General features: G+C 34.6%; 1 protein-coding gene across 5 annotated transcripts in view; it reads left to right on the top strand.

The window, feature by feature from the left end:
- ST18 (ST18 C2H2C-type zinc finger transcription factor) overlaps positions 1–27,832 on the top strand; it is a 178,108-nt gene that overhangs the window by 55,870 nt on the left and 94,406 nt on the right. The window contains exon 1 of one of the 5 annotated variants that reach the window (XM_048072433.2): positions 17,595–18,098. The exons of 2 other annotated variants lie outside the window; for them this stretch is intronic. The gene's annotated coding sequence lies outside the window, so the exon portion shown is untranslated. Of the gene's footprint in view, positions 1–17,594; positions 18,099–23,059; positions 23,171–27,832 lie in introns of those variants that run through there. 2 more of the 5 variants (XM_013184974.3, XM_013184973.3) reach the window with 2 other exon arrangements.

The raw sequence follows: 27,832 nt of genomic DNA, 5'->3' as shown, positions 1-27,832 counted from the left end.
CTACAGATAATGTGCATAATGAAAGCATCCTGCATCTTCTGAAGGCTGAGATTTGCTCATCTCTATGGACATTGGGAATTTGGCATTTCTGATAAACTGAGATTCCTGAGGGAAGTGATTTTTTTCCTGCTGCTTCATCACCTCTGTTCTTGCACTGGTTTAGTAAACTCAAAGACTGCATAAAACACCAACTGAGGACAGCTTTCACAGCTTTATTTTCGTGTTTCCAACCACTTTGGTTTTATTGTGTTTCAGGCTGATCATTTTTGTAAAGTGTCAAGTAACATCACCAATCACTAAAGTTGTTCACACTTAATCATTGATTTCACTCACTGGTGAAAGCTCTCTTCACAGGAACCCTTAAGAAGCTGAAGTGAGGTACCTTGTAAGAATACTGTTTCTTTCAAGTATTCTGTTCTTCTAAGGCTTATTTAATTATATCATTGTTAATGCACTCTCCCTAACTCAAAGGTAGTTAAGAGTACTCAGTTATTCACTGGACTGTGAATAAAGCTCATAGCTTTTCCTAAGGTGAAAGTAATTAGCTCAGAAACGAGTGATTTCCAGGTAGGGAGGTGAAAACTCGATGAAAATAATTGACGATAGGACTAGAAGTAGAAACCAGGTCATCTAGTTCTTGGTCCTCTACCTAAAACGTTAGATTATTCTTCCTTCTGTGCTTTGAAATGTCATCCCATTCATCAAGTTAAATATACAGTGGATTAATGATACGAGTGTGCTCTAGCCAAATTATTTCCCCTTTGAGGTTCTGTCATTGCAAATGACAATATTAGTTCAGTAAGCTTTCATATTCTTTGTAACAATGACAGAAATTTTGGACAATATTACAGATATTCATCAGATCCTTTTAATGCAGGTCTAATTTACAAATTGTTTGTTTCCTTTCTTCTGTAGATAGATGAATGTATTATTGGTGAATAAATGTTTCCATTATTCAATTAGTTGTATAGATAGTCAAATAATGTTTAATTATGTGACCTATTCACATTTTTCCATCAGCTGATACTAAAATACTCATGAGTAATTCTTTTCATTATTCAACCAGCTCTTTAAATGATCAAATAATATTAAATTGAATTCAGTTATTATCAGCAAATAAAGCAATGAATATTAGAGTATTGTTTTTCAGTATTTGCTTCAATGCACTTACCTAAGCCATGAACTTGCTTTGAGACATGTTCTGTAAAAGTAGAATCTTTTGTATGTTCACACCATGTTTCATCTTCTATGCATCACTAAGATAAACGCTGATGAATGAACCTAATGGGCTAGAGAGGAAGAAGTACCACAGCTCTCACTTTTCCATTGTTGGTATGGTGCTGACCATTTCTTGTGAACCATGATTCTCTCAATGCTTTGTCATATGCTCTTTTCTCCAATCTATATATATTGTAATGATATCAATGATATTAGTTGGAATTATTTTTTCCATCTACAGGCAGATTCATTTCCATGTTACAGATTTTTTTCGTCAGTTTCTTACATTTTTTCACCTCCATTTTTATTTTTAACTTTAATTTTTTGTTTGCTTACAATCTGACATAGTGTTCAAAAACACTGCTATAATTATGGAAGAATATTAGTAGAGGCATAAGAACACTACAGTGCACAGATGGAAAAGGTTTACGGTGAATCTATCATTGCCCTATGGTGGAGAACAACACTGTTCATAGATTAATGTTCATTTTATTACAGCCATATCTTACCCTCAATCTGTGTGTAGAACCCTCTCTGAAGTCATTTTGATCTGTGTGCATCAATCAAGGGTAGTATATGACACTTAGGGTCACATTTTCAAATGTCGACACTTAGCATCTGGAAATCCTATGTCTTACATGCCCAAAATATTTATTTGTATGTGCAAATATGTGTGATTGCATAATGTTTTAATAAGTAAGACAGTTAAGCTGGTGGGTTTGAAAAATTCACTGCTGAACTATTCAAATTAAGTTCAGGGATAACTGGGCATGTGTGGTTTAAGCCAATTCTGCAAACTTTCCATTCACGACTGTAGTAATAGCCATTTCTATCTGTCTGTATGATTTTACTAGGATAGGAAAATCCTCTAGTGGAGTAGTTCATGGTTAATAAATATTCTAATGCAGTTATATACATGTGGATATCTGTAAAACCCAGTTAACAATACCATAGTTTTAAATAAAGTATTTTGGCCCTGTGAAGGATGTTTGCAATTATTTCTTAAGAGATTTATAGAATTTAAGATTTTGAGGATTTAAGAATCTCAGAATTTGTTTCATTTACATGCAGGTAAATTCTGTTTATCACCACTGCTGGTGACTCAGACTCAGATAATACAGGTAGAAAAAGGCTTACTTATTTCTGATAATCTCGTACTCTACAGCATACAGCCGAAAAAAAAAATAATAGTTTGTCCACACTTGTTCAGATGACCTCCATGCTTTATGAAATCAGCAATGATATAGGACTATATTCTTATGCATTGATATAATTAGAAAAGTCCTCTGACTGTTGAGATTTGAGACAAGTAATTTACCATCAATATAATTTCCTGTATCTCCCTTTTTGATGCTGTAATGAAGAAGATATTATGGTTTGGCCCTTCAGCCTATGACAGATTGAATTTTCCATGACTTGATGATGTGACAAAGTCACTGCTCAAAGGCAAAAATAGTTTGTAACAGATAAACTATTGCAAGTAAATTTATACTTCAAGTGAACTTTATAAAAAGGTATCAGTTATTTTTTTTAACTTAAAAAACAGACAATATCATAATTTAGTGGTCTCATGAAAGCAATGAGTACAATTTCTGATGTGAATGAAAGTATTACTGCAGGATTAGGGAACTTTTTGAACTTTAATCTTTTATTTTATATCTTGTTGAACTGTTACAATGGCCAATGTCCTTTTAAGATACTTGAGCTATATCATAGGCCCATTTAGGAATGAAGGAAGAACTGGGTGCAAAAGTAATTTTCTCTTGTCGTGTTCATACAAAGAATCTGTGAATTATTACTCTTAACAACAAAAGCTTCACCCAGATTGTCAATTCACTTATTTCATTGCCTTTAGGCCAGAACTCTGGACAAGGGTTTGGTGCTGTCACATATCCTTTTCCATCTCATTTAAGTGATCTGGCCTCTGTTTTGGGAATGCATTTTTATTGTGCTGTTAAGCCCTGTGTCCCCTACATGAATATTTCATATATCTACTAAGTGCTTTCACTGAATATATTAGCCCCTGGTTTTCTCCTTTTTTTTTTTTTTTTTTTTTTTTGTCATGGCTGTTGCCACAAATAAAACGGTAATTGTGGCCTAAGTATACATGAATAATCCTTTACGGGATGAGAATTTTCAAATGCCAATAATAGCTACTTTGTCAGGTTTTGGCTAGGCTATTGAAAATGTTTAAACAAAATCTGTCCATCATATTACGTAAGCATTTTTCTATTTATATCTGCCTTTAACAGTCCACAACAAACATAATGAGCAATAAATGAAGTGGTGGCCAAAAAACACGTTTATGACTCATGCAGATGCCAAGGGACCATCCTAATATGGGCACTGCTTGGCATTTCTGCTAGCAACAGACCAGACCGTAACTCTTGTTTGACAGTGTTTTTGAAGTTTCAAGTTAAAGCCCATAGATTTTACTCATCTTAATGTGAATCAATGTTCAGGCTTCAACTGACTTCTTCCACTGAATATTACACGTAACAAATATTAAACGTAACAAAGGGCAGGCAACCCTGGCAGTTCAAACTAATATTTTACATCCAAAGCATGGTATAAACAAGAACAGAATTTGTCCTGTACTATGGTAGAAGGGAAATGTGAAAGTGTACCTATTTGCTACTATTCACAGAATCACAGAATCACAGAATCACAGAATCACAGAATGGTTGAGGTTGGAAAGGACCTCTGGAGGTGATCTGGTCCAACCTCCAGACTTGATTTCAGATTTCATCTTTTCTGTTGGACCTAAATTAAATTAACTTTGGACTTAAACCACACCTATTTTCTTAGAAATAAACTTGGCTATGATAGCTGCAAAGACTCATGACCTCATTTCACCTATTCTTGTGATGGTAAGAATATTTCCCAACAGTAAATCTACTGGTGATTTATGCAGATTGCTTTTGTTGAGATGAAGATCTATGTGGAACTTCTAACTGGGATTTTGAGATCATGACTGAAATGGAGTTCCTAAAAGGGCAACAAGGATGCCTTATATTGTGTTAGAGAGGAGATAGTTCATGTTCTTCTGTCTATGTAGAAACTTCCTTCTCAGGTTGCTAGCCAACAATTTAGAGAGAGTGTGCTAGTGTTATTGGAATAATAAGCTAAACTTACACGTGCTTCAGGGAATGTTCTTGGACTGAATATCTGGATGAGGAACACACAATGGATGAGAAGCAGATTTATATAAGCTTTCTGTCCTTTTAAATATTTCTTATTTTCTAAACACAATTACATGCCATTTTACTGTTGGAAACAGTGCCAGTCTCCCTCTTCAGAAAGTACTGCTGGATCCATTTTAGCATTATTTGATATCATGGTAGCCTTCTCTGTAAAATTAGATCTGTAAAGGACTAACTCATATGTGCAAGGCTTAGAAGTAATACAGTGAGCTTACTAATGTACAGCTCTGAAATAACCTAATTCTTGGCTAGATGAGAAATATATGCTAACCTCCCAAGTCTTCCTCCAGCAGTATGGAAAAACTTCAGACCAAGTCAGTTGTATGATATTACTCCTGTCTGACAGATAAAGTGTTTTGCATAATTTCCACTTATGCTATAAACTTCTTAGTTGTTTCCCTGAACTTCTAATGAGCCAACCCTTCTTTATTCCACATGCAGAGCCTCTTAACAAGTTACATGAAGCTGTATGGTAGGATGAGATCTTTTGTTAGCTAGGGAGTCAATTAAGCAGGGTTGTTTGACAGAGAAGAGGCCGTATGCTTACCACCATATATGTTTGGAATTTATTGACATCTCTACTTCAGACTGGAGTTTTGACTATACTAAAAGCTTGAAGCATGCTGAATTCAATAGAGGGTTTTTTTGCTGAAACCTGAATGCTATGGATTAAGCCTTAGGTCATTTTTCAGAAATCATTTTTTCAGAAATAAATATGATTTTAAAAATGGTTTGAAGGATGAGGAGAGGCCCTAAATCACCAAACAACACTTTTATCTTTATGTTTCATTTTGTATTTATTTTTCAATCACCTGCATATTAACATTTGATTAGCAACCTCATGTTTAAGAGAGCATATCAGGTTATCTGGCTGAAGATAACAAAGCGTGTTTTCCATAGAGGCTTCCAGACTAGAGGCTACACAGATGTGTCTGAGTTAAAAGGATCTCACTGTCTACTCAGAGAAGTGTAGATGGTTTCTGTATTCAGAGAAAACTCATCTGAAGCATCATAAAATAAAATGTACGGAAAATATAATATTCTGTAATTAAGATTTCTAATGAATTGCCTTGTTAATCTATACAGTGTATGCATGTCACAAAATTTTCCAGGCTTAATTAATGCACTTGCCGATTATGTTTATTTCCTGATGTACACACTGATTAAGCATTGTCCATACACTGACGCTTGAAACAGGATCAGTCTACAAAATAGTACCTAGTTGTTTAACTGGAGACTCAGAATGCAAATAGATCAACTTATGTAAAATTAAATTAGTTCTAATAGAACCCATTTCAACTGAGCAGCTGGTGACACATTATAAACAGAATTCTCTTGTTATGCGAAATAAAGGGCTTCTGCTAACAGATGCTTATATACTTTTAGGCCACCAAAAAAAAAAAAAAAAAGTATGTGTAAGGTCTGAAGTTAAAGAAAGAAAATTCTGGGCTTGTTAGATAACACATGCTCTTGGACTCAGCATTACTATCTGAAGAGTGTGTAAGGTCAACTAGCCCTTTGCAATGCTCCATGTAGAAACTTAAGAGTGAATAACTGTTGAATCTTCAGTCTCACATATATTAAACCTGGTCTTTTTAATAAGCAGTAGCTGTTTACTCTAATAAGCTGATTTTTGGAAAAACTGTTAGGCTGTTGGTACTGTCCCCTAAAACCTCAATTATTTTGTTCTTTTAGCAGAAAGTGGCTTTTGTCTGTATTATTCCTTGAGAACATCATTTTAGAATGGCTATAACACTCTAACTAACTGTTAAAAGTTGGTGGTGTACTATTGGTCAATACTTGACAATGAACTGCACATTTTTTCTTGGGAATGCTGTCAGCCATGCTGAAATGTGTTAGAGTCTCAGTGACAGGCCTTTTCTTAGTGACAAAAGGTCTAGTGGGTTGTATGAATGAAGTAGGTGTGTTTTTAACTCCTGCATATACAGTTTATTTATGGAAAGATTAAGCCTCTGAGACAAAGAGCAAAATAATTTCAGCAGATCTAAGTAATTAAGAAAATGACTGACATTTAAAGCCTGGATGTGCATTTTCTTCCTTCAGTGGATTTAACTCTGACCATCGATTTATCTGAAGATGACTTTTTATAAAGACATTATACTGGAACTTATGAGCTGTTTGCTTCTTGTTCTGTGTTTGAGAGTGCTTATCCCACCAGAATTTCTGTCTTTAATGGATTTTCTAAATACACCACTATGCAAATTAATGTACAGAAATGCTTTAAAACATTATAAAACTAGTCATATCTTCAGTAAGTGAATTAGTAAAACAATCAAATGCTCAATTTTTACTCCATTCCTCATGTGTTTGTGATTTTATTTTGTTTTTCTGTCAATGACACCTAATATGCAGAATTAAAAATACCAGCTGATCTACCCACAACCTAACGTTTTTTGGTTTTTTTTTTTTCTGGCCTTACTCAATTCTAATTTAATATCCATGGACTGCATGGAGGTAAAGTTCCACGGAGCTTAAACTGCAATATTTTAGACAATGCTTGCAGAACATAGTTAGATATAAATCATAATGATTTAAATCTCTGATTCTGACTATCGTTTGAATAAATGAGCAATAAATGTTGATTCAAAGGATTGCATTTGTACTTAATTATTTTCTTAATGCAAGGCTGAACCATGAAGATATGGATTTTCAACCAGCTTGAGTTTTACACTACATTTGTTTTTTTTGTTTGTTTTGTTTTGTTAAAAAAAAAAAAGGGAAGCTACACTAGCTTCCCATTTAAATATCACCTGAATAAATGTATATTTATTCAGTCATCTACTTGTGCATTTTGTTTGAAAAGTGAAAATGGCATTTATGTTTTATTTAAAGGACAGTGTTTTACTCTCATAATTTGGGTCAAGCTCTTCTTTGTATGGAAATGGGAATTCAGTGTGAAAAATATATAATCATATGATGATTTTCCATTTTCTAGATAAAATTACATTTTAGATACATTATAAAAAGTGTTGAAACATCCTGCATATGGAAATGATTTATAAAAAAAAAAAAAAAGTGGTCCATATATTTTTTACAGCATTATTTATAGTAAGTAGTCTTTCAGGTCTTTATTTAAAGAGATTTGGAGATTTGAAGATAAAAAGTTTTACTTCTCGTTCAAGACACAATACTTTTTTTTTTGACTTTGAGTGCCTAAAACAGAAAGAAAATATTCTTCCTGGATATGCAAAAGGCATGATTCCAGTTTTCTTCTCTTGTAAGAGCACCCTTTTTAAGTGCGAAATGACAAGCTATTGTTTTCTGTACAATATTTCTGATCAATGACATTCCTGTTTTCAGTTTTGGAAAGTATAAGTTTAGAGTCAAAGACAATACACAGCAATACATGGTAACAAAGTACATGTGTTATATGTTTAGGTGTAAGGAGAAATTTAATCTTGTCCAAATGTAGTGTAGATCACCTTTCATACTTCTTCAGTGTTGAAATCTTTTGAAAGGAAATTCTGCCTTCACATACAGTTCTTTATTGCATTATTTCAATTAATACTTTGGGGAGGAGAGAATTATTTTTTTATCTGATTTCCTCCATAGTCATTTACAATTTTAATATTGCAGAAATTAATTGCAAGAGCTTTTTAGCAACTTGTTGGTATATTACAATTCTTGTCCAAAGAGTTTTCAACCTATGAGGAAAACAGAAACAAAAACAAACAAATAAACAAAACTCTTTTGTATAAATGAAGATTTGTGCTTAATTTCCATAAATAGGTGAAAGCTTTTATGCTCTGTAGGTTTGCTTATAAGTATGGTAGTCTCTTAAATTTGGTGCTTTAGTACAAGACTCTAAAATTTGGAAGAATGCTATGACCTATCGCTATAATGAAAGCATTTAACAGTGTTAGGTTCATTAATCGGGAATGTAACACAAATACTATCTTGATTTTTTTTTCAGATGTAAATAAAAATGGAGTAATCAATAAGAATGGAACTGAATCTGTATAAAAGTTTTGCATATGTCTGGTTTTATATGCACTTAAATCTTTGCTCCATCAATGTATATCTTGTCAAATCTCATCTCTTTTAAACTCTTTTGAAGACACTGAGAAAAAAACAATCCAACTTTTAAATATTTGAAAAATATTCTAATTTTATGCTTACAAAATCTCATTCTTTTACTTGCTGTTTACTTTTTTTCAGCAGCCTTTAATGGTGGTGAAGTATCCAGCCACCTAAAAGCCTTTTAATGCTAGTTAAGCCTGTGTACAGTAGAAACAGAGGCTAATAATCTCATACCTGGGCACTGGTTATTATAATCACAGTTTACGTTCTTGACACTGTCTCTGTGGTCTCCCCCATTTTATGCCCAGAAAAAGGAAAAACAGCTAGTACTCATTCCAGACTGAAATTTAAACAGCCAAAAATCATTCTACCGTTAAGCAAGAAGACAATACAAAGCAAGCAAACTAAATCCAAATATGTTTAAATTGCTGCTTTAGCATGCGTGGCCTTTTCATGTGATTCATATAAAAAGAGAAAGAAAAAAAAAACAAACTAAATTAGGATCACAGCTCTGAAAAACTGCAAAGCTTCATATTTTTCCCCATTTCTAAAATGTATCAACTGCAAAATGTCAGTGTGCTAGATCAAAATTAAAACCGCATGAATTGAAATATCAAACTTCATGCTCAAAAGAACTAAGAAAGTTCCCGAGACACAACCTTAATTTAAAGAAGCAAAATTACAAGAAGTCATGCAGAGCAGTATTCTCCTCCTCTCCTTGGAAATACACAGCTCTTTATTATGGAAAGGCAGTAGCCCCTCTATAGTTAGGGTTGCAATCAACTTCCATTATAAAGCCCTATTTTAGCCCCCTGTAACTTTGGCTTGAAAAATTGGAATACAAATTGCCATATTTTCTCCAAAAGAAAAGAAGAATAGATGAGGATTTTTTGTTTGTTTGGTGAGGTGGGAGGATTAGGTTTTATTTTTACTTTTCTTGTGTGAAATCGAGGAAAAATTATTTAACAGTTACAAAGTTTAAGTCACTAAGAAAAACCTACCCTGATCCAAAATTTTTGCTTTGTCTGTTGTTAACATACCTTCTCTTGTTGTCTGAAATTGTTTACAAATAATTTAGCAAAACATTCCCATCACTTATATCTGTCAGGAGGGATGGGCCTAACTTTGGTCTTGGTGATGGGCCTATTTTTTCTCTTTGTAATGATATTAGAAATATTTTACTGGCGACTTCTACAGACATAGGATTAGGCAATCTGATCAATATTTTCAAAAGCAATTCACATCTGGTAGTAGAGTATATACCTCGAAGTGAAGTATAAAGCACATGTTGATGTACTTGGAGTTTTTGAGAAGTGTTTATTTGCTGAGTTCTCCAAGTATTCTTTGTTGAAATTTCTAGCACAGAGGGACTGACTGAGTGTTAAAGACTGTTTTTGGAAAGGCTAGTTATATACTTAGTTATTCAGGGCTACTGACTGCAGTCTAGAGACTGCTTAATGACACTGTGGTGAACACTAGCCACTCCCAACATTCAGTCTTATTTATCATGCTTGGCTCATTTCCTAGGATTAGGTCCAGAATAGCCTAAGGCCATGTAGGCTGTTCAACAAACTGTGTAAGAAAAGAAAGCAAGCATGGGCCATGGCAACATACTTCCCTCCTATTTCAGATAGTTGTTATCCCATTCTGGATCTAATCATTTTAAATTCTTTATGATTAAAGACCTGGCATTTTTGCAGACCTATTTGATTCACTGAGGAAAAAAAAAAAATGTTCTCCATTATTTTTGTGTTAGTTGTTTAGCAGAGGTTTCTAGTACTATTCAAATGATCTGCTCACTGTTAGAAATAATAAGATTTTTCTTTCCTGAAGGCTTAAATGTATTATGTATAAAAACCTACATATATGTGTTTACATGCATTTGTATATGAAGTGTGAGAGTATTTTATAAACATTTATAGTAGTTTGGACAGCCTAAAGTTTGTTGTGTACTGTGCTGTAATATTAACTATTGCAATTATTTAATGTATTAGAATGATATTTTTCAATGCTGACAAGACGCATCAGAATGTAAACTTAGATCAAATTGTAATTATATACACACAAATTGCATACACAATTGAATATGACTTCATACAATGCTTAAGATGTCCACATTATTGCATAACATGACTCTTCGAACATACTATAACATTATGCAAAGGTTAGCAAGACTACTGCAATATTATTATATATATATAAATTTAGAGATTTAAACAAACAATAAGATCTGAGAATGTTTTAAAAATATAATAGAAAAATCTGCACTAGGAAGATGGTTCTCCTGAAAAAAAAAAAAATTAAAATAAAAATCAGACTGTTTTCAGTAGGATATTTCTATAAAATGAGTCTTAAAAATTTAGGAGTGGGAGCAGCAGGAAAAGTATTAATCCTGTGCCAAACTACTTGAGAGTAAAAGAAGGGAAAAGATGCCAATATTTTCTCTGTTTGTATCCACACATGATATCTTTATAAAATTCTTTTTTAACTGGCTGATTTTTCATTGTGATAATCATCAGACCCATTTGAATTTTGCTTTGACATTTGTATTTCTTAAAACCCAGGAACACTAAGTTCACTATTTCTAGAATATCATTACAGTTTTCTTGGTAATCTGGATAGTAAGTATGTGTTGTACATAACTGAAGAGAAGAACTGAAAATGAAGTACAGTATTTCCCTGAAGGAAGCAACTGCCAGGGATCATATCAGACATTGCTGGCAATAGCTGTTAGAGTTTTGTGTATGTTGTTGAGAGAGTAGCAGAAGAGGTTGCATAGGCACTTTCCTCAGACATGGCTATCAGAATAAAAAATAAATAAATAATGATAACTAAAACAAACAAACAAACAAAAACTCTGAAGAACCACAGCTAGAAGACAAGGGAGTTCTGAGGACAAAAATTTGTACTGAAAGGCCAGAGTTCAACAGGTACACATTTACCTGTGACTTCTTTAATCTGGAAAACTCTGGTATGTGAGCAACAGAAACAAAGTCACGAGTTTGCGTGCAGACATACAAATCAGAGAAGGGAGGCTTTTCTCAGAGAGAGAACCTGGAATGTTCCTCCTAGGAGTACCATAGGGGGACTTGAGTGAAAAGGCGGTAAGGAAAGATATGAAAGGAACTAAGGGAAAGACACACTTGTCACTTGCTCAGGTTATTATATGACTATGTTGAATTTTTTACTTCTCAGAACTGTATAGACAATGAGATAAGTGAGCTTTGTGTTGAGATTTCCAGGATTCATTTGCTCTGCTGGAAAGAATTTTTTTTCCCAAACAAAATTCAGTTTGATACTACAAATATGTAAGTTTTCAGAGGATAACACTGGAAGTGATAAAGGTGTCACCCGTGCTTATAACAACATTTGTGAAAGGTAGGAATGACACATACAGATACAAATATATCCAGCAATTGGATCAATAATTTAGAAATCAAAAGTTCTATAAAGTAAGATTGACCTAGAGAGAGTCATTTAGCTTTTTGAGTCAAGATACATAATAACTTGAATTATGACATGATCTGACATTGTGACTCGAAATAGTTTTTCCAGCTCAACAGCTATCTAAATTGCAAATGAAAATCTGGTAGCTTCTATGATAGAAAGTTTCTTACCACAACAGCAGTCTGATTATTGCATGTTATTTATGCATTTAATAATACAATGACTGGAGAAATATGTGTTTGACTTTTTTTTTTTAATTAGCAGAAAGAGCTGAGAAAATTTCTTGGTCTTAATATTTAGCCTTATTATGGGATTTCTTTGAAAGGTTTAATCCATATTTGACATCACCTGTGTCTAATTTTCAGAGCTTATTAAATAACTGCTTTCAGTAACTTATTAATGCTATATATTAAAGTAAATAAGACTTTGAAGAGAGAAATATGTTCATTTCCCAGTTTTAATTCTGTCATTCAGTCTGAATTGCATAAAATTCTAACTTTAAACACTGACGTTCTAATCTTCCTTTCAGTGAAGTACAATCCCAACAACAAAGCCCATTAAGGATGAAATTTTTCCATTCCTCAAATGGATAGTTGCCCACAATCCCTTGAATACTCAAGGGTGTATTTTTGCATAGAAAGCATAAGAGAACTGGGTGCATACCTGCACTAAGAGCCTTTGGGATAACTCATCTGAAACGTCTATTTCCAGCATTCTCTGGTAGAATCTATTGGCAGGAAAGGAATACTCCAAAATTCCTTGGCTTTCTCTAAGGTACTGTTCAGTAAACATTTATAAAAGAAGGTGGCCAGAGAAAAGATAGAATCTTTCCGTTACTTCAGTGAATGGAGTAATTCATAGAGAACATACTGAAAGTCTTAACACTTCCATGAGCCAATGTGTCATTTTATTTGAATAAATCATTCTGTTATTAATATTAGGTATCTTTTCTTCATCATCCTTTTTACTCCTATAAATTGACACTTTTGAAGTAATATGTTGTACAAACATGGTTAATACATTTTTGAAATTTCATTTCAAAGTTAAATGCTTAATGACTTGTAGTTTTCTGCTACATATATATCTGGCAGTTTTTCTCAGCATAAGCCTGCTAACATAACTCACTCCAGGCTGATTTATTGTTTTTATTCAACCAGGTGCTACATGGGTTTGGCAACTTTGGCAATGCTATTGTCTATAATGACTCTGCACTTGGTGCCTGATGATGCCAATGTGTGCAATGAATTTACTGGCACCAGCAGAGAATATTTAATTCCCTTATCTCTTCATGAAGAATCAAGCTTTTATCTCCCGTATTGCTCGTTATCCTGTATGTCTCATATAATCTCTTTGGTTTCTTTGATACCAAGTTATTTTGAAGTTTCTTTATTTTATCTTTTTCCCCTCGTGGCGGGTCTTAGGGATTCCTATTTTGTTAAGTAGGCTATATCATAAACAAGTTTTTTCTTTTTAAAATAGATCTATTTAATGATTCTGCAATATGTAGGAATACAGAGAGTACATATTATTTCTGCAGAGGAATGAATTTTTTTTTTTTTTTATTTTTTTTTACTGTTACCAGTCTTCTTCATAACTGTACGGATAAGCTAAATTCTGGTGAAAACATTTAAAATGCTTGTGCTATTTAGTGCAATATTCATAATTTAAAGTTCTGTTATGTTTTTGAAGTTTCTCCTAAGTTCGAATAGCAACCAAGTAACTGCTATATAGTCTACAAATAAGCTTTCTCTCTCAGTCTTTGCTGTGGTCTATCTGGTGTTTTAGAACAAGTAATTTATAATTTTGTTTATGCTCTTTGAAGAGGATTTTATTTATTAATTTAGGACTATAAAGTCTTGCACCTGAGCATTCATATTAGGTCTGCAGAATTTCTTACCACTGCAAGTCTGAATGATAGGTACTGCATACTACAGTGCACAATTATTTCATTCACATTTCTGCAGCAAGTCATCATTCTCTTGTTAGTTTTTTTTTTTTTTCTAAAATGAGCAGTTTGAGGCATAAACTTACCCTTTCTTTATCCTTTCCTTATTATTATTGTAAACTTTGAACCTCCTAATGATTAGAGTGTCAAAACAGGATGATGGTTGCAACTTAAAGATTTGCTAACTTGAAAACACGTACATTACAGAATCACAGAATCGTCTAGGTTGGAAGAGACCTCCAAGATCATCTAGTCCAACCTCTGTCCTAACACTAACAAGTCCTACACTAAACCATATCACTAAAGGCTACATCTAAACGTCTTTTAAAGACCTCCAGGGATGGCGACGCAACCACCTCCCTGGGCAATCCATTCCAATGCCTAACAACCCTTTCAGTAAAGAAGTTCTTCCTAATATCCAACCTAAACCTCCCCTGGCTCAACTTTAGCCCATTCCCCCTCGTCCTGTCACCAGGCACGTGGGAAAATAGACCAACCCCCACCTCTCTACAGCCTCCTTTAAGGTACCTATAGAGAGCGATGAGGTCTCCCCTGAGCCTCCTCTTCTCCAGGCCAAACAACCCCAGCTCCCTCAGCTGCTCCTCGTAAGACTTGTTCTCCAGACCCCTCACCAGCTTCGTTGCCCTTCTCTGGACTCTCTCGAGCACCTCCATGTCCTTCTTGTAGCGAGGGGCCCAAAACTGATCACAGTACTCGAGGTGCGGCCTCACCAGAGCCGAGTACAGGGGGACAATCACTTCCCTAGACCTGCTGGCCACGCTGCTTCTTATACAGGCCAGGATGCTGTTGGCCTTCTTGGCCACCTGGGCACACTGCTGGCTCATATTCAGCTGCCTATCAACCAGTATTCCCAGGTCCTTCTCCGCCAGGCAGCTTTCCAGCCACTCATCTCCCAGCCTGTAGCGCTGCTTGGGGTTGTTACGCCCCAGGTGCAGGACCCGGCACTTGGCCTTGTTGAACTTCATACAGTTGACCTCAGCCCATCGGTCCAGCCTATCCAGATCCTCCTGCAGAGCCTTCCTGCCCTCGAGCAGATCGACACACACACCTAACTTGGTGTCATCTGCAAACTTACTGAGGGTGCACTCGATCCCCTCATCCAGGTTATATATATTACTGTATATATGTTGTTTTTTAAGTGTATAGTCAACACAATGTTCTCTTTGCCGTTTCATCATTGTTTACTGGACCATAAACCATGCATAAAACAAAGTTTCATTAAATATGAACTTGTTTAGGAATGATTTAATGACAAAGATCGTTTTTTTTTTCTTACTTTTTTCTTACTTATATGTCTCAGTGAAATTTAAGAAATAGCTTCCAAAACATTTATTTTTTCAGTGACCAGTTTTGCATATGCATGGCACTACAACCATACAGATAAAAATCAAACAGGATGTACAAGATTTAGCAATCCCATGTTTGTCTCATGGTGTGAGAGGATCTGAATAGTTTTTCTAAACAAGCTGTATCTTTAAGATAAATGAGACAGTTCACAACACAAGACTATACTTAACACTGGAAAATATAAAGGCAGTGACCTATATGCCAGTCTCACTCAATGATCAATTAGGGCCATGCACAGCAGATCACACACACACAAAAAAAAAAAAAAAAGACCAGAAAAAAAGCAAAAAAGCTCCATCTCATTCTGAAGACAGTGGCTAGTCCCATAAATAACACAAGCTGCCAGGAAAACATCATTCCTATAGTACTCAATGTATTGGTTTTCTGTCCAATTATAGATCCACTACAGTAACTTCAGAGTTTTCATAGGTTTGTACCACACTTACCTCTTCAGCTCACCATAACAGCTACGTTCCTGAGTTATTCCTAAATTAACAGAGTGGAGAATGAAATGTACAGAAGTAAAGAACATGAACAATTCTAGAATCCCATTGCACATGTGCATGCATACACACACACAAAGTAAAAATAAAGATAAGAAGCTCAAGGCTTTATTTTCAGCTGAGCTTCTCTAAAAAAATGAAAAGAAAATTGATCAGGAACACTATATTTGGAAAATGTAGTTACCAACTCCACACTGAAATAGGAGATAAAGATGAACAATAGGCTTCATTTTACATTTGTTTGTATTTCATGTACTTCTGTTTGATGGCTAGTAAGTAGTAGCGAATACTACAGATAGAAAACAAACACTTCTGGTTTTCACTTGGTTAAAACAGGCATGCATTATTTTCACATTCAGAATACTTTTTTTTATTTTTTTTTTTCATAGTGGAAAAGAAAAGATCGTTTGGTATTGAACTTTCATATTCTGGTAGCATCTGATACTAGGTCAGAAGATTCCAGGCACTGTACAAGCTTATGAGAGTAATAATAGTTCTAGAAGTTTACAATATAAAGTTTAGAATATACAAATACAGACAACAGAAATGTGCCTGCATTTTTAGATGGAATATTTAGCTTTGCAGAAATTGATTATTGGAAATGCTGACACAGAACACAGTGTTGAAGTGGTTTTGATCCCTTCTAAAAGAGGGGGAAGATCCACAAGCTGGGCACTCCCTTCAAGCTTTGTCTCATTAGCTTGATTTTCCTTCAGGGGGTATAGTGCTGCTTGATATCTCCTCCCTGGCTTCAAATTTACACAGTTGTTCAAGGTATGTGGACTCCTAGGGGAGGAGTGAAAATTACTTTCAACAATTTCATTAATTTTGAGATATTTTCTCAGGTGAGGGGTAGCAAGCTTCCTTGGTCGAGTTCTGTGCTAAATCTCAAGCACACGATGGACCCTCCACTCTCCAGATTATTTCACCAGTTGTACTTAAAATGTTCTCCCCTTTACTGCAGAGGGAGACAAAGGATTCTCCATTTTTGTAAAACATCCCGTGGGGAAAAGAACAAAAGACATATACAGTTTCTGTATGTACAGTTTCTTAGTTGAATATGACTGAACTTTTTTTTTTTTTTTTCCTGAGGAATTTTTGGTTACTCACATGCTCAAAATATTAAACATGAAAGTTGCAGCATGTACAGGATGAACAGAGGCTTTGAATATTTTGTTTGTTCAGAGGTTAAATGGTGATCCGCAATCCTTCCTGTTAAACTGTTGAAGATAAATAGCAAATTGCCACATTTATATCTTCTCCCCGGTTTGCATTTAGGAGACAACACACAGAAAATTCACTTTGAAACCTTTCCTTAAAGACACATGATAAATCCCCAAGGAAAAATTCACAGCCTGAAGACAGCCTTGTTCTCTGGTTTGATAGTGACAGATAGCAGTGGAAACACGGTACTTGCTGCTCCAACTAAGAGACCATTATATGTGCAACTCACATTGAGACCATTGCAGAATAAAGCTTCCCACAGCCCCACCCAGAAGTGTGGCTGCCTTTGTAATTTTAATTGGTCTGTGTTTGTGGAGTGGGGCCTCTATTTACTTATGGCTTGGGGCTTGTGTTTACCAAGCCTGGTGGAGGCCAAGTGTCATATCACTGAAGCTTAGTTCCTGCAAGCTCTCCTGCTATATCTTGAGGCACTTTTCTTTTCAGTATCTGTGCCTGTCTAATTCGCGAGCTTCTGTGAAACAAGCACAGGAGGGTACAAGGCCTACAGGGAGGAATTACACCTAATTACTCAAATAATTGCTAGGCTGTTGCCTTCTTAGTCACTGAAAATAATTTCCAGGTCCCTGGCTTTTATAGATAGTCTTCTAGAGGCAGGAGGACACAGCCCCCTTTTTAACTCAGCCCATTCACTCACAAAATCAGAACACTCGAGCCTGCAAAATTAATAAGCACCACTTCCATTACATATATTTTAGGTTGTTGTTGCCGTGGCGATAAAGTCAGGGACATTGAATCTCCTCTGTTGAGCCATTGTTATCATCCCTGGCCATCTGCTGCAGAGGAGTGATATTCCATCTCATTTGCATGATGACTGATATATGGGAGGTTTGGAAGGACATATGCCACAGCAATCATGTGATGAAAATTAAAGTGAAAGTTTTGGGCCCAGAGCCGAAAAAAATCTGTGTATGCGCATGAGGCTGTTGATGTGCAAATGTGAATCATATTGAGAAGGTTTGAATAGGGAGGTGTGACGTAAAGAGGGGACACAAACGCAGGTGCTTATCTCTAGGCAGTCAAAGGCACTGGATGTCATATCATGGGAACTACCTTTCAAAGACACAGCTTTAGTGCACAGTTCAGCACACAAGGGAGGAGAAACATATAAGTTTTGGAAACAGAAATAAAGTAAGTTTAACAACTTTTTCACACTATTCTGAACCCATCGATGTTTAAGCAACTTGTAATATTAGTAACTTTCTCTCTTTTCTATGGTTTGTGCTCTTATTTTAGAAAAAAAAATAATAATCCTATCCATATATCAATGTTCAAAGCTTGAGAGATTTGTGTTAAGAAGTTTGAGGGTTTTAAATCCATATTTAAAATGCTCTCTGCAAACTTTTCTTTTTGTTTAAATGACACTAATGCTGTTTCTTCTACAATGTATGTTTGGTCATTATCCTAAATGCTATTTTAGGCCTCAATTAAAAAATAGCTACTTGTAACTGCTTTGAGAATGCTTTCTGAATAAAATGTCATGGTGTAATTGCATTTATACTGCCTCAGTAAAGCCTTTGTTCATATACATTTTAGAATTGTGCAAATTTGCAGCTTTAGCTATTTGATTTGAGGAAATGATCGCAAGGACACTTTTCCTCTCATTTCGAAAAGTTACTCAACTTAAATACTACCACTGGGGGAAAAAAAAAAAAAAAGAGGAAAAAACGGAATGAGAGAGGAGAGTGGTACCAGTGTATTTGTAGGGACTATTCGATAGATGCAGGTTCACTTACAGTTATGTATGACACACCAAATAGGTTTCTCATGATATTTTAGAAAGCTTTAAAATCATGTGCAATGTTTTTTAAAATGAAGACTGTTGATCACTGTATTTAATAGCATTACTCTAAATGAAAAAGGGTCTTTCAAAGCGTGACATTTAAGTCCTTTAAATTATTTGGAATTCAGAGGGTGAATTGAGAGCTTCTGATTAAAAAAGCGAATACTGTACACTTTAGAATGAATGTCTCTGTCAGGAAAATCTTTGGAAAGTTAAATGATAGTAATATCAGGCAAGGTTGAAGAATGAAATGGACCTTCTGGGACAACATTTTGCAGGAGGATGATTTTTATGAAATAGCATTTGATGCTAGAGAAAGTCTGTTTAACACTGATCAGCAATAGCTTTCTCTCTCTCTCTCTCCCTCTCTCTCCCTCTCTCTGTCTCTCTCTCTGACTTTCTTTTGTCTTTAACAAAGCACTTAGTTCAGATGTTTGTCTTCGTTCATATGTAAATAGCAAGACAATCTTCTGCAAGGTGCTGTGAATTTTTCATCTAATAGATTATAAAAGCACAAATCCAAGACTTTATCCTTAAACTGTGTGGGGTGAACTTTGGCAGTCAAGGATTTTTTTAGGATTCAAAACGAACATTTATTATCTCTTTTGTCAATTAAATTAGTTAAGTTAATTGCGTATATGTGTCTTCTTTGATTTGACTATGGAACGTTTTTGTAATTCTTGGGGAAAATTGCAGCATTTATGATGAAAGCTTTCCCTGATACAATAATATATTTTGTTTTAAGGTGGCTAACGAATAATCCAGATTCAGAATGAAGAATTTCTAAATATAGACTTTGTCTCCTAACTTCCCAGTTTGGAGCATTTTATTTTTAATTGTAAATATCATCTGTGTATTATAGTACTTTCATGCCTGCAGGCTAAGATTACCAGTCTTCCTTTTTTATTTTTTTTTTCCTCCTCCTTCTAAATATTCAATTACTCAATGGTAATTATTATTATGTGGCCTTCTTGGCTTACTGCATTATTAGATTAATATAGATTTCTTGTGCCAAATTAGCGGAAATCACTGTTATACACAAGAATGAATCACTTTTTTTAGTTTTATTTACTTTGTTGAATAACAGGAAGACTTTGACATCATGAGGCTTTATTCTTGAGTCTTTTAATATAATATGTCTTTGAAAGCTATGAGGGAGAGGGCATGTTATTACTTTGTTTTTCTTCTGTCAGTTTATAATACGTAGAAACTTTTGCTAAATTATAATTTAGTTATTTCAAAGATCTGTAAGTAGTGGCCTTTGTGAATGAAATCACAGTTAAGTCTTCTGATTTTTAGTTATCGTTTCAGAGGCGTTTAGCAGAGGTAAGAAAATCGAAAATGAAAGAAAAGGAGCTGTCCAGGGTACTGCAGCTGATTAACAAATATTTCCTGTTATTGTACAGAAAAGAAAAAAAAATCTATAGTGTTACAGAAAAGTGCCACCATTCGCTACTGCACTTTTTGTTTGTTTGTTTGTGGTTTTGTTGTTGTTATTTTCAAAACTAGATAATCTTATACTGAAGTTAATAAGTAGAAAAGATGTTCATGAAAAACTTATTTCAGGAACATGTCATGTTTTTGTGAATAGCACAAACAACCTGAGATAACAATAATTTTACCAAATTACTTATTTAAACTAAATTTTTATAGTATTTTTTTTCTCAGAGTTACAGAGAATACAACTTTTCAATTAATCTTTGAATATAACAGAAATGGTTCCTATGGTAGTGTCGCAATGTAAACAAAACAAACAAACAAAAAAATACCAGACCCCAATCTTGCATTACTTGATTGCTTTTGAAATGAATTCTTGTCCTTATGTGACCTGAAATGTGTGGTTACAAAGCTATAGAAATCCAAACGATCATATTTGTTTGATATGAAATGAAAAAAATAGTTAAATTGAAAGTTTAACATCATGAAATTCAAAATCCCAAGCGGTATATAAACATTAAAAGAAACTTTGGACTGCTAATCCTAGGAAATGAGTTTTATGGATTGAATTCAACAAGGCTTCAGAAATGGTTCCATCTGCTGCCTAGCAGCTGGTGAAAGGATAAATTTAATTCATTAATTCATTTGGAAAAAAGGATCCAAGTAGTAAAGACTTCATTGCTCATAATGCACATAGGTGGAAATCAAAACTGAAATTAGGTCCAGTATCATCTTTGATAATGAGTGACATTTTCTTTGTTATTTTTATAGTGATCTTGATCAAACAGTTGACAATATATTGACTATATACTGTTAACTGATACTTTTATGTCTGAAAAACTTGAGAAAGCATAGATCCTCTTCCACGAGGAATATTCCTACTTTCAGAGTTACAGATTATGTAGGTTTAAGAAACTGAAATGTTTCACTGCAGCTGTGTTCTATATGTTCTATATTGCTGTGTTTCTATGAACATTTTCAACTTCTTTCCTATGAAGTCAGTTTAAGAAGACAAAGAAAGGTACCATTGTAATTAGAAAATCAGCATATTCACAGTTATGTCACCATAATAATCCAAACCCAGAATGCCAAATGTAAAGAAATTATTACTTTCCTTTACTTTTCTATATGAGTCACAAACTTCATCTTTTTTTTGCTTCCTGTCTCCACCCATTATATTTTCACAATAAGTGCTGAAAGCTTGTACACAAGTAATGGGGAAAAATGTAAGTTAAGGACTAAGAAAGAGCAATATTGAAATATTCAGGGTTTTAAAAATAAAAGTACTTGGACAAATGCTTCAATAATAATTTGCCTTCTGAGTTCTAGATATAAAGTTATCGATCCTAAAACAAACTCCAGATACACAATTAAATAAATAAATAAATAAATAAAAACACCAAACACTTGCCTGTGCTTCTTATAATCTTGCAAATCATGCAAGATCAAAAGAAGCATCGTGGAAAGTTATCTGAGGTCTTTGAACCGTGAGGTAGCCAAGTGGGCTGTGGTAGGGGCTCTTGTTTCACCTTATACCAGGCACACATGTAAGTATGCCCCTTATTACTTGCTGGTGGATACACAGGACTGAGGAGCCTGTTATCCTGAGGTCTCTTAGCCACCAATGTCTATTTTCAATGTTTCTGCTTGAGATGGTGATTTCATGAATGATATTTGGCTTTTCCCGTTTCCTCTGTAGCCCATGCTCACTGTGGTGGGTTTGTTGGATTTACTATAAAGGTTCTGTTCGCACCCTGTGGGTTGGGTTAAGAATTAGGATTTATGCATTTACTTCTACTGTTGCATTGTTTATACAGCTTTGGTTTAGTTTTGATCCTTTTTTTTTTTTTTTTTGCCTTTGAGGCTCTTCCACAGTGTCAGCTGCTGACTGATAGTAGGAGAACGGCCTCGTGGTGTGAATGAAAGGGACCTAGCGGTTGGTAAACAGAGATAAGGAATAAATAGAGCACAGGCAAAAGGAGATAGTTCTGTGGGAGCCCAGATTGCCGCCAGTCTGTTCAAGTGAGATGCAGTGCCTGTCCTTTTCCCAGATTAAATTAGTGTGCGAAATCTCCAGTGACCTCCTCCCCTTCTCCCCATACTCTTTAGCCAAGCTGAACAGCCTCTGCTGTAAAGTATTCATTTTATCCAGGGACAAGTTGGACAATAGAACTCTCCCTGTTACTTATGGACAGCTGTCGTCATTCATAGGTCTTTTCAGCATTTCATTTTTCATAAGAGTTAAAAGGGTTTTACCTTGTAACTGACGAGAGGTTAGAAATGCAAAGAAGCCAGCCCTGAGGTTGCCCATAGTGAGGAAGTTAATAAATAAACATCATCCCCCCAACACACATATCCCCTCCCCAATGTGCAAAAGGCTGTGTATTTTGTTAGCGCTGCTCTTCTTATTTAAAGGGGTTTAATTGTGATAACATGATTACACTGAAGCATGAACTGCATGGAGAAATTAACAAGCAGAGACACAGCAATATGCAGGGCCCCCAAGGTTCCCTAAATTAAAGGTGACCAGTACAAACCTAGTGAGTGCCCCTTTCCCTTCTTTGCCCTTGCTTTTTCCTACATCTCCTATCACTTTATTACCTGCAAATAACTCCTAGGAAAGAGTAAACCCTCATGAGATACCTCTGTGGTCCCGTAGTTTTTTTAGTGATTTACTGCAAATATATTCAGCATTTTGACTGATTAAATAGACCTTCGGCAACCTTGAGGGTCACTGTGTAGAGTATGTACATAGAAAATGCATCAGCCCATTGTACCCTGGCAGCTAATGAGATTGGTCGTTAAGTAAATGACACAAAGCCTACAAAAAAAGCTTAGCAGCTCACTAGAGTATCACAGAGTGTCCCTGCACACCACACAACGACACAAACAGTGGACTAACCTAGCCCACCCCTGCTTTATTCTACATCACTGCTTCCCTGATGTCAGCGTGAGAGGCAGAACAAAGGCTAAAAGGCACACGGTAAGTCAGTCTGACAATTATGCCCTAGGGAGAAAGTAGAGCAAATCTTAGCCTAACCATGGGGTTGAAAGTCCGTTTCTGGACAAGTAGGTCATAATGAAGGGATTTTTTTTTTTTTCCCTGTCACTTCATGAAGGGGAGAAAAATGTCTCTGGAATCAAGGTTGGGTTTGTTTCTTGTTTGTTTATTTCCTATTCTCTGTCTGTTTTGCCAGCTTACAAAAGTTTCTGGAATTCCAAAAGTAAGGTGAAACAGTATGTTTGTGAACTGGATATTGTAGTTATAGTATAATGAAATAAATATTCTTTGTAAGAACTGCCACACAATAAGCACCGCCTCAGATGTACATTAACATCTGATGAACTTTGCAGACAGAAAGTTTCTTTTTAGTAGTCTGTAAAATCTACTGAAAATGTGTTATAAGTAAGAATACACATTTCAGTCCACTAGCCAGCTACTTACTCCACCTAAATACCTGGTAGAGTTTTTAGCACTATGCAGACATAAATGAAGCTGTTACTATGATTTGGGCTGTTGTTTTTGATGGTGGTGATTTTTCTTTTTTGTTGTTGTTGACTGTTTGTTTTTTGTATGTCTGTTGTTAACAGATTTTTTCCATGATATCTCTCAGTGTTGTCTTTACACAAGCTGAAATTAAAGAAAGAGTTGAAGATTTGCTCTTAAATATTTATATAATCATTACTTATTTTCTTTGCACAGCAGCAAAATATTCATCTGACATCTGATAATTGCAGGTGCCTGCCTGTGCCTACCAATGATAAACCTTTTCTAAGAGTGTTTCACTTTAATATCTCAGGACCCTTTATTTTGCCGAAAAATGACAACAGGAAGTTGCCAGAAAGTCTTGTTTGCATTGCTAAAATATTTCTCTCTGCTTTGCACTTTGGAAGCTCAGGGGATGTTAGGTTCAAAACAACATGATATTATTAAAGATGCCTGTGTGAATTAAGTTATGCTTTCTCTACTTCACCCCTCCTGCCCCCCACCCCCACCCCCAAAAGAAAAACCCAACAACTTAAAACACATAAAAATAATGTTTTAATAATGCTTTTTTAAATGCAGACAGTTAAAGAAGCAAGAAAGGTTCAGATATCAGCTGGCATTACAGTTTATTTATATATATATATATTTTGTTTTATTTTGGAAGAGTTATTTAATTTGTTAAAACATTTGCCACTATATGTTTGTAGAGACATCTCAAGATAACCTGTTCAGTTAAAAACTCTTCAAAGGTCACTGAAATTAGTTCACTATGACATGTTGCATGTCATCCTTCTTATTGCATGGAAAATAGATGTAACATCACATTTTATCAAAATTAAAATATGATGTTTTAACATATGCACTTTGTGATTCCTTGCAAATATGTGTGCATATACGTGAATCCACCTATGCATATTTATATCAAATATAAATATTAAAAAAAAAAAAACTATGCACACCTATATAATATCCCTGTTTACTGAAACTCAAGTTATATGAAGTTACAATTATTTCTACTTTTTGCACTTCCCAATATTTACAGCTTAGGAAATTTAATGATGAAATAAACAAACTCCAGTAAAATTCTGTATTTGTTTTCATTTTCCTTATATATTTTAGGTGTGTGCTTCTGAGCAACATGTTTTCCTTATGTTGTCTTAGAAAATGAGAGATATGCAGGCATCAGAAAACAAGCTTGCTTTCTCAGCTAAGTCCTATAATTCACATCTAATTGTTAGATCAGCGGAGATTTTGCAAACTACAGGGTTACAAACCAGTTTTGCTTTGAACTTTGCTAATTGGTATTAAGTTTTCAGTTCATTTTAACAGGTATGATTTCAGGATATTTTCAGTTTGGGTACATCACTACAGTTTATACAAATGAACAGATCCCTATCACACAATCATCATGATTTTCATATACCTATGTGAAAGAGAGTAAGGCATATCTAATATTTCAGCATTCTCCATGATAATAAGTTCAGCTATCTTTTATCCTATTAAAAGTAGAGAGTGATTTCATAGGGCTAATGCACATGCAGCAGTGCTACAAAACTAATACAGCTATTGTAATCTGACAGGTTAGAGACACAGTAAGTTTCAGTAGTTTTTCATAGCTTCATTAATTTTTCCCTTCCTGTTATTTTCTTGGTACAGCTAAGAAAAAAGGCAAAGAAAACTTAATTTATGATAATTAATGGTTTTCATCTGATCTCCCCAAAAAACTATGTAATACACCAAATTTTTAGAAACCGCATTTCAATATAGACCTTTTGGACCTTATAATCTGATATGAGGCCTTTTCACATATCTTTTTTCACATATCAGTTCCAGGAGACCTGTGTCAGTTGTGCATAAGAATCCGAAAACTTTATGGCATTACACAGTTGATTTGAATAATTCTAAATCAATTTTTTTTTACACTTATAGTTTTTCAAACTAGTAATCCCAAAATATCTGATATCCCTGATAAGTAAGTATATCAAAGGTCAATCACAAATTATCATCTCGAAGGCCTGTCTCTGTCACTCCAAAATAATCCATAGTAAATAATATGCAGAACAAACTTTATATTCTAATATGTCCATATATATTTGGAGAGTCCAGAACAAAATCTGTCTGTTACTTGAACTGATTAATTTTGGAACTATGCATATATAACTGGAATCAGGTCACTTCTTGTACTTTATGTGTGCATAGTTGTAGCTTGTTAAAAACTGCATAAGCAGAATTGGTGCTTCTGAATTTTAATAAACTTGAATCACTTCAGACTAAAGATACTGTTTAATTAATAATAAAAAAGATTGTCTCCCTCTTACCGTTTTTTAGTACTAACATAAAATCTCTTTGGAGGAGAATTACTCTCAGTTATATTCATGGAAGTCTACTAATAATACCAACAACTTTGGCCTTTCTAAATTGGAGATTTCTAGTTCACAAAATGTGATAGCCTAACTGCAAAAGTTATTTTATAATGGAAACTAGGCTTACCTTCTTGGGTAGGTGAACACTTACAAAAGCATTTGTACACGTGAATGATTCCACTGAGGTAAGATCGAGGGCTCATTTCAATATAGTAAAGCAGGTGTGTAAGTGTTTTGAAGATGACGGGTTTATTGATTTGCTTAATAGATTTGGGTAACATTTGCTAGCTTGTTTTTCAAGTTTGGCATCATACATGAACTTTTCCCTCCATTAAGGAACTTACTTTTCATTTAAAGACATGTATTTGAACCCTGCTCCATGAGTCATTAGGACAAAAAAAAAAAAAAAAGGAAAAGGCAAGGAAAAAAAAAAAAAGCTTTAGAAGTTTTCCAAAACGTAATTGCACGTGAGGATTGGAGAACCCAATTTCTTAATCGTGTTTCTTCAGGTGATAGTGAGAGTTAAGAGGTCAGTTCCTTAAAACTCAGCAGAAAATCTGGCACCTTAATTGCTCCCCCCAACACTTAGAGCACATGTACAGCAGCTGGATTGGCACAACAAAGTAGTAATGGCTCCAAAGACACTGTTATGGACGATCAGGTCAATAATCCTTATGCTAAGAAGGATTTACTTGATACAGAGTAATAGCTCTGTCATTTCTGAAGTAAAAATACACTTTTTAATGAGCATCAAAATACTGTTTTGCACACTTCACATCAGGGATACTACAGTACCTTAAAAAAAAAAAAAAAAAAAAGGGATGTTCTTCAAATAAAATTTTGCATTTAACAGTTGGATGAAGTAAGGGTTAAAATACCATAGGTAGGCAGCTACACTATCCCAAAAGAAGATTTTTTTAAAAAAATGTACCTAGGACTGTTTTCAAATCTTTTCTTCCTTTCTGTGTCAGAATAGTATAGTATATTTCCAAATATTATGTCTTCAAGCAGCACTTTTATGATACAGACCAGAAATAGTTTAGGCTTTTAGAGTGGCTTTTCTTTGTGTATTTATTTATTTATTTTTACTATTTGATTTTCTCCTACTTCACACAGAAGTTTGACACAATATAAGACACAAACATTACAAAAAGTAAGTTCTTATTACAAAAGTAAGTTTCAAAATAAGAACAGTAGCAACTGGAATCTAAGGCTGTGATTTTTGTATTATTTTCTCTTCAATAATTCATTTTCTTGAAAAACAAAACAAAACAAAATAAAAAACACATTTAATAAATTTCACAAAACTGGGAGAAAGAATATTTTCCCCACTAACAACGTGCTTAACTCAACCTCCATACAAGCTATGGAAAGTCACCAAATCCTAAACAGAAAGAACTACCACAGTGATACAAATGAAGAGTACACATGACATTTTCATTGTATCTGTAACATTTTATAAAATTAAACACCATTTTGAAGTACAGGTCTAATGGGAATCATCCTATATATAAGCATCAGACATTTAGTGAACAAAGTGCAACTGAACACATAAATCACTCTAAATAACATTGACACTTTGTCAAAATAAGCAAATATATTTAAGGCTGAAGTGTATGGTCAAGCCACTTTACGGATAGCCCTTGCCATTATTTTTGTGAGAAACAGTGCTGTCTACAAAAAGGGTTAAAGAAAATGCATTCTGTTGCATCTGCTTACTAAATCCCTTACTTTAGTAGAAATTCAAATTTTGTAAAGATTATTCGTTTTATTGATGCATATAATTATAATCACA

The sequence above is a fragment of the Anser cygnoides genome, chromosome 2 (genome assembly GCF_040182565.1).
Source record: "Anser cygnoides isolate HZ-2024a breed goose chromosome 2, Taihu_goose_T2T_genome, whole genome shotgun sequence".
Classification (NCBI taxonomy): domain Eukaryota; kingdom Metazoa; phylum Chordata; class Aves; order Anseriformes; family Anatidae; genus Anser; species Anser cygnoides.
This window is presented reverse-complemented; position numbering and strand designations above follow the sequence as displayed.